General features: G+C 38.4%; 2 long non-coding RNA genes across 2 annotated transcripts in view; both read left to right on the top strand.

The window, feature by feature from the left end:
• The window catches only part of LOC145509740 (uncharacterized), a 57427-nt gene that overhangs the window by 25870 nt on the left and 15992 nt on the right, over window positions 1-15565 (top strand). Inside the window, exon 4 of the long non-coding RNA XR_014056374.1 lies at window positions 1617-1731. This is a non-coding gene — a long non-coding RNA (uncharacterized LOC145509740). The remainder of the gene's footprint in view (window positions 1-1616; window positions 1732-15565) is intronic.
• On the top strand, window positions 3876-7461 carry LOC145509752 (uncharacterized). The gene is made up of 2 exons (XR_014056386.1): window positions 3876-4305; window positions 4793-7461. It is a non-coding gene; the product is annotated as an uncharacterized LOC145509752 (long non-coding RNA).

The following is a 15565-nucleotide window of genomic DNA, read 5'->3' as shown; positions in this document are numbered from 1 at the left end:
CCATGGTTCTTTTCTTTTCATTGTTCAAATGTTTTTAATAGCAAGAATGCGTAGGATTCCATTGTATAAATGTCAATTACATAAAGTTGGTTAACAGTATTCAAATCATTATATCCTTACTATCTTACTGTCTTTCTATCAGTATTGAAAGTGGGTTTTTAAAATCTCTGACTATAATTGATGAAATAAATAGGTACAGAGAATAAAGACGATGATTCAATGTAAGGAAAATAAGAATTCTCAATAAATAAATATAAAAATATAAGGCAAATGTCATATGGGAATGAAGAAAATTTTTTTCATAAGCATGAAAAACTTAAGGTTCAATTAAAAGTGCTCACTTTTTTAACCAAATTAAATATAAATACAAATTCATCTGGGTTTTTTTTGTGTGTGTGGTGAAAATTTGAACTTACATGATATTGAAAATCGCTTGCAAGCTTCCTAGCAGGAAAAAACTGCTGCTGTATTTCAAGGGACTCAAATAAGGTAAGCCTCAGAACTCCCTGAAGCGCAAAGTGCTGGAAGATAATACAGCATCTATCAAAGAGGTTTGTGATAAAAGTCTGTGCTTCAAATATTCTCTTCCTAGTGAAAATGTTATTCATATGTATAGACAATAGAAAAACGTTCTCAAATATGCTAAGACACAGAAAACATACTACCCACACATCATTGAAAAATTTACTTCAGCTCCTTGCTGATCAAAGGTATTGCATCAGTATCGCCTGGGAGCTTGTTAGTAATGCAGAATCACAAGCCCCTCCCCAGACCTCTGGAAATTAGAACCTGCATTCTAACAAGATCCCTAGGTGATTGATATGCATATTAAAGTTTGGAAAGCGTGGCTATTACTGATCTAAAGTCAAAAATAAGAAGTAAACAGGAAGTCTGACTATAAAAGACTATATTGTCCATTAATACAATTTAAACATGTAGAGATGTCTAGATAAACCTTGAGCATTAAAAATCATCTTTGAAAGATGTGATCTGTAATGTAAAAGTATAATAAAACAATTTATGTTTAAAACCTTATGTTATATTGGCCAAGATCAGTATAATGTGGGAAATAAGACTGTACTAAATTCTTTACTTTTAAAGGTAAAGATGTCATTTCATTTTTTCACCATCATGAGGATGGTGTCATTGCACAAAGGAAGTGTGAAGTGCCTAAAACAAGATGACACATGAATTTATTAACTACGGAAATTACAGTTGAATAAATTAGACCATTGTTTTTTAAAAAACCTTTAAGATAGGGTTAAGAACATTCCTGTAAGGAAAAAGTTGGGGGAATAATGATTTAATATTATTACTGTGTATGTCTAGTCTATAGTGGCTCAGTGGTAAAGAATGCTTCTGCCAATGCAGGAGACATGGGTTCGATTTCTGGTTTGGGAAGACCCCCTAGAGAAGGAAATGGCAACCCACTCCAGTATTCTTGCCTGGAGATTCCTATGGATAGAGGAGACTGGTGGGCTACCGTCCATGGAGTCACAAAGAGTCGGATATGACTTAGCAACTAAACAACTGCAACAAAAGTTAGTGATATCTATTCTCTCTGGACAAAACCACACTTTGATTCTTTTCTTTTTTTTTTTTTTTTTAATTACCAGGTGGAAACTAAAAAGATATCAAAAGGTGGAACATGATCAGTGAGTTTTATTAGTTTATTCCCTATTGATTGCAAAGCCGAGTGTTTTCTGTCCTTCTTCCAGACTCTTCCTGAAGGTGGGCTTCTCCATGGCTTCAAACAGTCCTAGGGGATGGGGGCAATAGCAAAGGGATTTTGCATGTAATTGACAGCCTGCAGTTAACCACTGCAGTGACAAGCAGGTGAATGTGTCACCTTGAGAGTGGGGGTTGGGGGAAGTGGAAAATGGCAAGAGTGTGGCTCCATTCTTTAAATTCTTCTTTCAAAGACAATAATCTGAGGCCACCATCTCAAATTCTTTTTGTCTTATATCAGGTATAAAGGAACAAATTTCATCTAATTTTATTTTTTTCTCTGCTTTAAAAATCAGTAATGCTATTATGAAATACTTTACATTTGTAGATAATTATAGAGTTTAGTGTGAACACCTAGATATCTGTGATCATGTTTATTAAATTATAACATTTTTGCCATCTTTACTGGAGATACTAAAAAAAATTAGAGTTAGGAATACTCCCTAACACTATTCCCTTGCCCCATTCCAGAAATAACTACTATCATGAATTTAATGTCTTTAAAGTTGATGGTTTTTAAAATATTTTTGTACAAATCTAAACCTCCGTGTGTGTGTGTGTGTGTTCAGTTGCTCAGTCATGTCTGACTCTTTGCGACCCCATGGACTGTAGCCCACCAGGCTCCTCTGTCAATGGGATCCTCTAGGCAAGAATATTGGAGTGGGTTGCCATTTCCTACTCCAAAACCTCCATGACTGTTTAACAAATACTTGTGGATTTTCAAACTGTGTTATACTGTGTGTTTACTTCTGCAACTTTTCTTTCAACATTGTTTCTGAGGACTCTCCATGCTGATTATATGTGGACCCCATGTATTCATTTTAACAGGTGCAGTTTTCCATTGTTGAATATGCTACAATCTAGCTAGTCCCCTGTAATGGAGCATTGAATTTGTTTCTGAGCTTTTGCTTTTGCACACAGTAATATGAGGGTTATTCTCATACAGGTCTCCTTGTGCACACATATAATCTAAGTTTCCTAGATATCACCAAGTTGCTCTATAATGCATGAGTACCAAGCTCCTCTCTCCTCAGGAGTGAAGGAGAGGTCCTAGTGCTACACTACTTCATCAACCCCTGATATTGTCTGACTTTAAAATATTAATATTTTCTAGTTTAATGAGCATAAAGTTGTATCTCAGTATTTTAATTTGCATTTTCCTTATAACTTGGGGGCTGAACACCTTTTCATTAATTGGCTATCTGGATTTTCTCTTCTATGAATTGCTGCTCATATTCTTTACCTATTTTTAAAACTATAGACTTTTCTGTCTTTGTTTTCCATCAATTTGTTGGAAGGCCCTGTGAATCCTGGGTACAAATTGTTTCCTGATTGTATGCCTTCTCCCAAACTGTGGCTCCATTTTTATTGTTGTTGTTTGCCAAAGCTTTTACTTATTATCTAATCAAATATAACAATGTGGATTTTACTCTATGTCCTGTTTATGAAATTCTTTTCTAAGTTCCTACAGATGTTCTTCTGTCTTTTATTCTAAAAAATTTCTACCTATTACTGATTTTTATGTCCAGTGTGAAGTAGAGGTCTAATTTTATTTTATTCCAAATGAACGAACAGTGGCTCCAACGCTACTGACAGGTCTATCCTTTTTTCTCTTTGTAATATCACTTTTATCCTAAACCTGGTATCATTCTGTAAGAATGTAAGATTTTTCTTTTCCTTTGGTCATGTGGTGTGGCATGCAAGATCTTAGTTCTTTGACCAGGGATGGAAATCATGCCCCCTGCATTGAGAGTGGGTCCATCAACCACTGGACCACCAGGGAAGTCCCTAGAATGTCTGATCTATGATGCCAAAGAACGTGGTCTTTTTTGTTCACGGATGTGTGCTAAACATCTAGGACAGTGCCTGGCACGTAGTAGCTATTTAAATTTATAGGTAAATGAATGAATATTCAAAAGGCATTTCTGCTGTAGAACATAAGCAAGCATGATTTCTCAATAAAGGGACTTTAATTGGGGGATTTAAAGCTGTTTTAGTGTTTTCTTCCCTTCTTTCTGAGAGGTAGCCCATGTCTCTTGAAGAGTCAGAGAGACTTTATAATACTTCATTTGAGAACAATAACTACATGAATTGAATCTTTTCTAGTTAAAAGAAAAAATTGTTTCACTTCAGTAATAGATACCAGAGGAACCATTACATAAATTTTTAAATATAGATATTATGTGATAACATTTAAGTGTGAATGGGACAGGAGAAAGAAAGGATAAAATTTGATTCATTGGGTATCAAGTGACTTTTACTCCAATTCCTGTTTCTTTTTTTTAAGGAATGTAATAATAATGCTATAAGGGTTGTCTTGGAAGGGAGTGATCAGCATGTGGGGAGGGAAGTTTAGGGTGATGGGTGTGCTCTATGGCAGCAGTCACAATCCTGTAGGAAACTGTCATGGACATTGTCCTTTAGGATTTCATTCAGGTCTAGAATTGAAGGGTTTTTTGAGTTTACACTCTACTTCTCGTGATTTGATAATGGCTCTTTGGTGTAAAATCATGGGGAGAAACAAAAAGCACTGAGGGGTTCAGATAATACCATTTATCGAGGAGAGTCTAAAAGAGAGTTTGGGCATAAATACCTTGAACAATAACTTCAGTTAGAAAGAGTTGCTTTCATTGAATTTCTCTACCCTATAAGATTACTGCCATGGTGTTTGAGAAATCAGCATCTCATGAGGAGTCTAATGCCTGCAGCAGCACAGTGTCAGTGGCCTTTGGCGTTGGCCCATGGAATCCCTTTGTTTCCCTGAATGCACGTAGATGTACACTGTCCATGTCCATTGTGGCATACAGGGAGTCCCCTCAGTGTGCTGTACCCACACATGTGACGATGCACCTGTTTGACGGGCCACATAGTATGGAGGGGGCTTCTCCAGTGGCTCGGTGGTAAAGAATCCACCTGCAGTGCAGGAGCTGCAGGAGACCTGGGTTTGATCCCTAGGTTGACAATATCCTTTGGGGAAGGACCTGGCAATCCACTCCTGTATTCTTGCCCAGAGAATCCCATGGACAGAGGAGCCTGGTGGGCTACAGTCCACAGGGTTGCAAAGAGTTGGACATGACTGAAACAACTTAGCAAGCACACACACTCTAATATAGAGGATGGATTGGGATGGATTATCCTGTTCACAGAGTTGGACACAATTGAGCACCTACACACACACACACACACACACACACACACATCCTGTTCTCAGGAAATCTGATCATGTTATAGGTTAAAATGTTAACAAGTTTTAAATCAATGAGTGATTTATTTACCTGTTGCAACAAATGACATCATTTGATCCCCTTATCAATTTTCTGAGGCCAGAACCTTCACTTATCACATGACATGAGATGTGTGAATTCCTCTGTGCTTGAGATGTCTTTAAACCTTTATACCAGTCTGAGGTCATCTCGAGGGAGAGTCAGGTTTCCTTTCTCTCTCCATCCCCTACTGCGCATATACTCCTCACTTAGTACCCTTATTATGAGTTATGTAAAGGTTTGTGTTTTGTCTCTATTTAATCGAAAGTTAGTAAACAGAGAGGTCTTTGAAAACAAGGAGTTGGTGTTATTCACTCTTGTAGCTGTGGGCCTAGCACAATGTCTGCAGCTTCAGGCACGCAGAGTGTGTGAGGTGAAATGAGATAGAAGCGTGCCTAAATTAGCTGGGCTACACTAGCTTTCTCATGGCCCAGGCTAGTGTTCTATGATTAATCAACTTCCTCTCACTTCAATTTGTATGTGTAAGTTTTTTATATTTCATTTTTTATTGAAGTATAGTTGATTTATAATGTTGTATTAGTTTCATGTGAAAAACAAAATGATTCACAAATACATATATATATACTTTTTCATATTCTTTTCCATTATAGGTTATTACAAGATACTGAATATAGTTTCCTGTGCTATATAGTCCTTGTTGTTCATCTATTTTATATACAGTAGTGTGTATCTATTAATCTCAAACTTCTAATTTATCTCCCACTCCCCCTTTCCCCTTAGATAACCATAAATTAATTTTCTATGTTTATTAATCTACTTCTGTTTTGTAAATAATTTTATTTATATCCTTTTTTAGATTCCATGTATAAGTGATACCATATGATATTTGGTTTTGTCTGATTTACTTCGCTTGGTGTATGTAATCTTTGATTTTTGTTTATCTGCTTCAGAATTTTAAATTTTTATAGAAATTGGTAGACTTAGGTATATATATCAGACTTAGGTATATACATCAGTTTCAAAGAGTGACAATTTGTTTAAGGCTCCTTCTAGCTCTGGCCTAGTCTGAATCATTGGCTAAGAGTTTCAGGACAATTTATAGCATTAAAACAAGTGTTAAATTACAAATGATAATATCATAGTGAAAATTGTAAATTTACCAATATATCAGAACTTTTAACCAGAGCTAAAAACCCATCTGAACAACTTAAATTTTTATATCCATCTCTCTTAGTACATTTGTTTTTTGTTTAATCAGTTTCCTAAAATCAGAATGTCCGGGAATGAACTCTGTTGTGAAGCTGGTCATCAGAACTGGTAGGGTTTGAGACCTCAACTGAGCAACATTTTACTGAGGTGTTCACTGGGTCAGACAAGAATAGTCTGACCGAGTAATCAGTTTTTTTCAGACAGGCTGCTGGCTATTAGACGTATATCTGTGTATGGGATGCTGAAAAGGAAACAGTAAATAAGAAGACATCTAATTCTCTCTTTTTTTTTTGCTGATGTCATATATTTGTTGATGGATTATATTTCTGGGAGAAAGGAGGTTTCTAGATAAGTAGTACCATTCTTTCAAATTGAAAAATATGAAATGTGTGAAGAGTTCCTGGGGACTTGACTGAATAATCAGTTCTAGGAGCTTTGCCCGTCTATAAGACCCAAATTTGCTTCCTGCAAGAGTGTATTAGTCCTTGGGGCCTACGGGAAGCAAATGTTGACAGCAGCACTTAAATCAGTGTGCTGTTCTTTACTGCAGGCGTTTTCGCCTTGTAGAGACATCATAGTCATGCTGTTGTACACTTTTTCCCCCTCATTGTAGATTACATTTTCCAGGTGAATAGAACTTGAAACCCTCAGATGATATAGCATCCCTGTGAGAAATTATGTAGCTAGTATAGAGACCTATTCCCAAACAATTACCAAATAAAGCAGCCTTCAGAGCCTGCCATTATACTAGTGTTATACTCAGTCGGGTACTGCCATCTATATCATTTCCTAGGCAGGAAGCACATCGTTTTAAGTGGCATACTGTCACCCTTCGTGTCAGATAGGCTTTGGATGTTGGGCGCCTTTAAAAGGTCTTATTTGCTATTTTAGCAGAGACTCATCTTTTCTCTGCCAAACTGTTTTTAATGAGAGGGCTATAGTTATTACACGCTTTCTCCCCTTTCTTTTAGTATTTATAAAGCCAAGAACCCTGTAAAAGTTTGCTTTTGTGTGCATACGTAGGGACATATATTTTGGTTAAGTGCTGACACCTTTTTTTTCCTTTCAGAGGAATCAGCTGTCTCTTTTTTGCTTACCTTGCTACACTTTCACTTTTAATACTCCGGTCACTCTTTCAAATGCCTCAGGGAAGTAAGTTGATGGTTCGGTGGGAATAGGAAGAGAAAGAAGTTTTCAGAAATGTTTTCTGGGTTGTATTATTTGGTGGTATTTATTGTCTTCCTAATATATGAAGAGTTTCAGTAATTTAACTGTCATTCTGGTATTATGTTCTAAGCAACAAGGAAGGAACACTTGAAAAAAAAAAACAGCTCTCCAAAATAGAACATTAAGGAACCTAACACTAAATCACTGACATGTGTATTTCTGTATGCTGCTGCTGCTGCTGCTAAGTCGCTTCAGTCGTGTCCGACACTGCGCGACCCCAAGATGGCAGCCCACTAGGCTCCCCCGTCCCTGGGATTCTCCAGGCAAGAATACTGGAGTGGGTTGCCATTTCCCTCTCCAATGCATGAAAGTGAAAAGTGAAAGTGAAGTCGCTCAGTCGTGTCTGACTGTTAGCGACCCCATAGACTGCAGCCCACCAGGCTCCTCCGTCCATGGGATTTTCCAGGCAAGAGTACTGGAGTGGGGTGCCATTGCCTTCTCCGGTATTTCTGTATACATCATAATAAAGTAAAAATCATGGAAGCTTAGTTCATTTGATCAAAATGATATGTCTTTAATAGCAGTTTCTTTTCTTTCAACATTTTACCCAATTTACCCAATTAGTTCCTTATTTAATAATAGAAGAGATAAATATTAATTTGGACTCAGAGACTTGAGTCCTCACTAAGTGAATGATTTTGTTCATCTCTTTGGTAACTCAAAGTTATAATCCGTTAATGTAGTAATATGAGATGCTTCTTCATACCTGTGAAGATTTCCCAGTATGGTAGAGACTGCTGGTGCCCTTGTTATGAATAAAGTATGCCCCACTGCGAAAAGACACAATCATATAAAATGAAAACAATAGGAAGAAGTAAGCCTTCTGAGCAACCTCATGTACAGGGTCAACATATTATGTGCTTTGTTGTATAGACATCTCATTTGATCCTCAAATGTTGTAAGTAAAGTGTTACTGTCCCCATTTTACAGATGAGGAAACTGAGGCTCAACAAAAGTGAATAACTGGCTGAAAAATGGGAAGATGAAAAGAAAAAAAATATGTTTTTCTGATGCCAAAGCCCTTACTTATTCTTATCATGCTTCCAGAATGATTGTGGTGAGTGGAGGGGGAGAACTGCTGTTCAAGAAACATACTACTTTGCATTTAGAATTCACTTCTGATGATATGATGGAGCCATTCCTTGCTCTTTTGGATTTAAGTTAGGGGTTCTGTAGGAAAGGAGGCAGGAAGAAGTTTTCAGAAATATTTTCTCGCCTGTATTATTATTTATGTGTCTGTTTATTGGCCTTATTATCTTCCCAGTGGGTGGAAACCTTCAACATCTCGGTTGTTATTTTAAATTTTCTAGGGGAAAAAACACTTGAAACAGTCCTCAGTCTTAAACTAGGACCTCTAGACTTAAGTAACTGACTCATTTCAGTTCAGTTCAGTCACTCAGGTGTGTCCGCGTCTTTGCAACCCCATGAACCACAGCGTGCCAGGCCTCCCTGTCCATCACCAACTCCCGGAGTCCACCCAAACCCATGTCCATCGAGTTGGTGATGCCATCCAACCATCTCATTCTCTGTCGTCCTCTTCTCCTCCTGCCCTCAATCTTTCCCAGCATCAGGGTCTTTTCCAATGAGTCAGCTCTTCGCATGAGGTGGCCAAAGTATTGGAGTTTCAGCTTCAGCATCAGTCCTTCCAATGAACACCCAGGACTAATCTCCTTTAGGATGGACTGGTTGGATCTCCTTGCAGTCCAAGGGACTCTCAAGAATTTTCTCCAACACCACAGTTCAAAAGCATCAATTCTTCAGCGCTCAGCTTTCTTTATAGTCCAACTCTCACATCCATACATGACCACTGGAAAAACCATAGCCTTGACTAGATGGACCTTTGTTGACAAAGTAATGTCTCTGCTTTTTAATATGCTGTCTAGGTTGGTCATAACTTTCCTTCCAAGGAGCAAGCGTCTTTTCATTTCATGGCTGCAGTCACCATCAGCAGTGATTTTGGAGCCCAGAAAAATAAAGTCAGCCACTGTTTCCCCATCTATGGCGACCATGAAGTGATGGGACCAGATGCCATGATCTTAGTTTTCTGAACATTGAGCTTTAAGCCAACTTTTTCACTCTCCTCTTTCACTTTCATCAAGAGGCTCTTTAGTTCTTCTTCATTTTCTGCCATAAGGGTGGCGTCATCTGCATATCTGAGGTTATTGATATTTCTCCTAGCAATCTTGATTCCAGCTTGTGCTTCCTCCAGCCCAGCGTTTCTCATGATGTACTCTGCATATAAGTTAAATAAGCAGGGTGACAATATACAGCCTTGACATACTCCTTTCCCGATTTGGAACCAGTCTGTTGTTCCATGTCCAGTTCTAACTGTTGCTTCCTGACCTGCATACAGGTTTCTCAGGAGGCAGGTCAGGTGGTCTAGTATGCCCATCTGTTTCAGAATTTTCCACAGTTTGTTGTGAAGTAGCCGACTATTCTCCTGTAAAACAGATTCATCCAAAATGTGTCCTTTCAGCCTTTGTGTTTGATATGAATGTCTCCAGTTTGTTAATTAATATTGTGCTTATTTTTGGTATGATTCATATGTCTTTCCAGCCTGATTGCGCACTGAATCTTATTAAAATGAATCAATATTTCTCTGAGCTGACATTGAGTCTAAAATGTCCCACGCAGAGTTGGGTGTTGGTTATTAAATAGTATGTTAAATGTTATTTGGTCTCTTTGTGCTTCTTATGTGTGTACTGACTTATTATATGCACTTTCAACGACCTTCAGGGAAAAAATATAAAATACACAAAGAAATTCTGGTTATTTGAGAAATAGTAACTCAGTTTACTCAGTAACTTCCCTGGTGGCTCACACAGTAAAGAATCTGGCTGCAATGCGGGAGACCTGGGCTCGATCCCTGTGTTGGGAAGATCCCCTGGAGGAGGGCATGGCAACCCACTCCAGTGTCCTTGCCTGGAGAATCCCCATGGACAGAGGAGCTTTATGGTCTACATCCATGGGGCTGTAAAGAGTTGCACACAACTGAGTGACTAAGCACAGCACAGCACAACTGAAGTATTGACAGATGGATAATGAACAAATGGTAAGTGCCAAGTGATAATTTTTTCTTTTTAAAAAGAATAATTTGAAGCATACTTTTTCATTGTAAACCAGAAAACTGTGACTGTGTTTCTTGTCTCCTGTGTGCATGCATTCTAAGTCACTTCAGTCATGTCTGACTCTGCAACCCTATGGACTGTAGCCCACCAGCCTCCTCTGTCCATGGGCTTCTACAGGCAAGAACACTGGAGTGGGTTGCTATACCCGCCTCCAGGGGATCTTTCTGACCCAGGGATTGAACCTGTGTCTTTTACGTCACCTGCACTGGCAGGTGAGTTCTTTACCACTAGTGCTACCTGGGAAGCTCCTTTTTGTCTCCTAGGTATCGGTTAATCTTAACATGTTTGCAGTTACATCACATTCATTTTTAATAGGAGCATTAAATGAAGATGATTAGTTTTAGCTGGAAGTTAAGAGCTTTTAAAATTTATCAGTTTCAGATGTCAGATTCCCAAACCTCCCCCATATCCACTTACTTTTTCTAAATGCACTTGTCCTCCTCCCCATCCTACTTATCCAAATTTTAGAATCCAAATAGTTTTGCAATCCATAGATAAGAAAACTAGATTCTAAATCTGAATGCAAGCGTGAGAACAGTGAAGTTTTAAGTGCAGTTGATCACTAAATTCAGTGCTGTGTTAGCAGATAATACTATAGTAAGACTGACATATTGAATCTTTCTACATTCAGAGATTTAAACTCATGTCAGCACATACTCTATTCACTTCAGGCTGTGCACGAACATAAGTCAACTTTGAATATGTTGTAATGTAATCCAGAATAGATAGAAGCTGCAGGAAATTTATAAAGAGAAACATAATGGTAAACCTCCATGGACCCGGTTCTTTGAAGGTCATTTGAGAACTTTGTCTCCTCCAGATCTTCACAGTCATGCCTATTGGCATTACTTATCCACTCCCCATGGGAATTCCAGGATCCCAAGGAACATGTTGAATGATCTCTAGAGTTAGGAATTAGATGAAGAAAGATTAAATCTTTGTACCAGACACTTCACTTTGAAATCTGTCATTAGTTATTGTTGTCTCTTTAATCTGACTCAGTGCTTTCGGGAGCATTTTACAGGTAATAGAAACTGCTTGACAACATGTTAGATTGAATGATGTGTCAGAGGCATTCCTCTTAAAGCTTGGCATTAAGTTATGTCCTATGATATCGTATTACGTTTAGCATAAGTAATATTGGTGCATAGAAACTGCTATGGGAAGGTAGCCTGCAGAATGTCTAAGTATGGCTCCTAACTGTTTTTATGATTTTGGTTCACCTGCCTACACACTATAGTTTCTTGCATGTATATAAAGGGAAATCCCATAGTAATTGATGTGCGTGCCATATACAAATACAGTGAACAAGACCCACATGGCCTCACATTTTTGAGGTAGTCAGATACAACTCTGGATAGAATACTGTTGAGATATTTTATTGGAAAGGCATCAGAAACAGACGTATCAGCTTCATCCTCAAAGGAGTTTTCAATCTGGTGGATGAGAAAGAATATACATAGATGTGAGTTACTGGAACTTTACAATTCACCCTGCAAATAAGTGGAGGCCCAGTGCACCAGGCTAAGGAGGCTCACAGTAAGGTGGCATTCAACAGGATTCCATCAAGGAGGGCTTCAGGAAGTGGTAAACTTTTTTGAATTTTTTTCTAAAAAGCTTAAAAAAATAATATATCATTACAAGTGATCTGAAAGTTCAAATAATTCAGAATTACATACAATATTGGGTATAAATTTTCCCTCATAATTTTCCTCCAACTTACTATTCCACTCACTTATCCAAAGATAACTTCTGTTAGCATTTATTATGTAATGCACCATTTATCTATTCAGACATCTCTTTATCTATCATCTATGTTTTATGATATACCATATACATTATTCTGAATATGACTTTTAACTTGTCAATATGTATTAGAAATTCTCTCATGTTAGCATATGTATACATGTGTTTTATCCTTTTGAAAAATTTTACATAGCATGAATGTATCACAATTAAAACTTTTATTTACTGATATATTTTTCTATCACAACCAGCATTGTGATGAAAATCCTTGCAGTTAATTCATTAATTTATTTGTCTAATTTGGGGGGATTATTACATGTCAGATATTGTCTTAGGCATGGCAAAAATGAACACAAAACACAAAATAAACAATAATAAAAATATATGGTTCCTGCCAGATTTGGAACCAGGCTGAGGTGAGTGTGCCATTTGTCTTAGGCCCCAAATTTAAGCTCAGTAATCAAGACAAGGGACCTTCCAGGTGGCTCATTGGTAAGAATCCACCTGCCAATACAGGAGACACACAAGAGATGAGTTCGATCCCTGAGTTGGAAAGATCTGGAAGGGGAAATGGCAACCCACTCCAGTATTCTTGCCTGAAAAATCCCTTGGACAGAGAAGCCTGGTGGGCTACAGTCCATGGGGTCACAAAGAGTTGGACATGACTGAGTGACTGAGCATTCAAGCAATCAAGATAAATAATATTTTAATACACTTTAAAAAAATAAAAATTTAAAATTTTGTAATAAACAAAATATGACATTTTGAACAAAAGCAGATTCTGTGCTTAGCTTGCACTAAGGAGATATTAAATAATCACAAAATTACTATTTTATTTTTATTAATAATATTCACAAATTGTGCTTAAAAAACACTAGGACAATAAAAAAGAGGATTTTGTGTTAAATTATATTTAGGTTTCAGAGACTGTCACAGATTAGGTTCCTTGAAAAGCCATTTCAAAGACTAGCATTTAGGGCATTTATTAAGGCATGTTCTTGGGATGAACTCCCGAGAGGAAAGGAAGAGAAGTGGGATTTGGCTGGATAAGATTTGGCAGTATTTGCAATGCTGTGTCAGTGGACACCTCAGGTGATCCTCTAGGGAATTCTGAAGATAGGATGACTTCTCAAAGCCCTACTAGGTTAGGATGGTGGGTCTGGGCTTTTCAGTCCTCATGTCAACACGTCACTTGATGTGGCCTGCCCTGGAACACGGGTGTGTCCCTGGACCAGTTGGCTCTCTTCATTTAAGCCAGTTCCTGAAGGGGTTGGCAGTGGACTGTTGGCTGCACTCCCAACATTTTGGTAATAAGTGTTTCATTCTTGAAGGGTAGGGGTCTGAGAGGCACATCAAAGAGATGCCAGGGTCTATCAGAGAGCTTTCCCAGAGGAACTGAGGCTGCTGGTGAAGTAATAATGTGAAATTCATTCAAGTTTTTGAAGCTGCTGTGATACGATGGGCCTGTTTTAAGTTCTGGGAAATACAGCAGAGAACAAAGACAAATTTTTTAATTGAAAGCGTATGTTGTGTCATACTATGTGTTAAACCTTTCACATGAATTATTTGATTCTTTCTTTTTGATGAACTTGTAAAATAGGTCCTATTATTATCTCTATTTAATAGATGACAAAAGTGAGGTTCAGAGATTTTGCATCTTACCCAGAGTCCCAGAGTTAACAAAGTTGGAAGTAAGATTTGAACCTAAAGTTTTCATACTGCAGATCCTTGGGTGCAGTTGACCACAATAATTTCTCTTATTGTGTGCATGTTAGGTTATTTCTATATTTTGATATCTAGAAGTATAGTAGTTGAGTCAAAGTGCATACACATTTTAAAATGTTGGTAGACACTACCAAACAACTCCTTCAGTTCAGTCACTCAGTCGTGTCCGACTCTTTGTGACCCAATGAACCGCAGCATGCCAGGCCTCCCTGTCCATCACCAATTCCCGGGGTCCACCCAAACCCATGTCCATTGAGTTGGTGATGCCATCCAACCATCTCATCTTCTGTCGTCCCTTTCTCCTCCTGCCGTCAATCTTTCCCAGCATCAGGGTCTTTTCCAGTGAGTCAGCACTTTGCATCAGGTGGCCAAAGTATTGGAGTTTCAGCTTCAACATCATTCCTTTACACCCAGGACTGATCTCCTTTAGGATGGACTGGTTGGATGTCCTTGCAGTCCCAGGGACTCTCAAGAGTCTTCTCCAATACCACAGTTCAAAAGCATCAATTCTTCAGCGCTCAGCTTTCTTTATAGTCCAACTCTCACATCCATGCATGACCACTGGAAAAACCATAGCCTTGGCTAGATGGACCTTTGTTGACAAAGTAATGTCTCTGCTTTTTAATATGCTGTCTAGGTTGGTCATAACTTTCCGTCCAAGGAGTAAGCATCTTTTAATTTCATGGCTGCAGTCACCATCAGCAGTGATTTTGGAGCCCAGAAAAATAAAGTCAGCCACTGTTTCCCCATCTATGGCGACCATGAAGTGATGGGACCGGATGCCATGATCTTAGTTTTCTGAACGTTGAGCTTTAAGCCAACTTTTTCACTCTCCTCTTTCACTTTCATCAAGAGGCTCTTTAGTTCTTCACTTTCTGCTATAAGGGTGGTGTCATCTGCATATCTGAGGTTATTGATATTTCTCCTGGCAATCTTGATTCCAGCTTGTGCTTCCTCCAGCCCAGTGTTTCTCATGATGTACTCTGCATATAAGTTAAATAAGCAGGGTGACGATATACAGCCTTGATGTACTCCTTTTCTTATTTGGAACCAGTCTGTTGTTCCATGACCAGTTCTAACTGTTGCTTCCTGACCTGCATACAGGTTTCTCAAGAGGCAGGTCAGGTGGTCTGGTATTACCATCTCTTTCAGAATTTTCCGCAGTTTATTGTGATCCACACAGTCAGAGGCATTGGCATAGTCAATGAAGCAGAAATAGATGTTTTTCTGGTGCTCTCTTGCTTTTTCAATGATCGGATGTTGGCAATTTGATCTCTGGTTCCTCTGCGTTTTCTAAAACCAGCTTGAACATCTGGAAGTTCACGGTTCACGTATTGCTGAAGCCTGGCTTGGAGAATTTTAAGCATTACTTTACTAGCGTGTAAGATGAGTGCAATTGTGTGGTCGTTTGAGCATCCTTTGGCATTGCCTTTCTTTGGGATTGGAATGAAAACGGACCTTTTCCAGTCCTGTGGCCACTGCTGAGTTTTCCATATTTGCTGGCATATTGAGTGCAGCACTTTCAGTTCAAGAGATCAATACTTTTCAGTTTCCCATGTGATTTCTTCTTTGACACAT

Source organism: Giraffa tippelskirchi, chromosome 6 (assembly GCF_054371585.1).
Source record: "Giraffa tippelskirchi isolate mGirTip1 chromosome 6, T2T-mGirTip1v1.2.pri, whole genome shotgun sequence".
NCBI classification, from domain to species: domain Eukaryota; kingdom Metazoa; phylum Chordata; class Mammalia; order Artiodactyla; family Giraffidae; genus Giraffa; species Giraffa tippelskirchi.
Note: the sequence above shows the minus strand (reverse complement) of the source record. Positions and strands in the feature narration are given on the sequence as shown.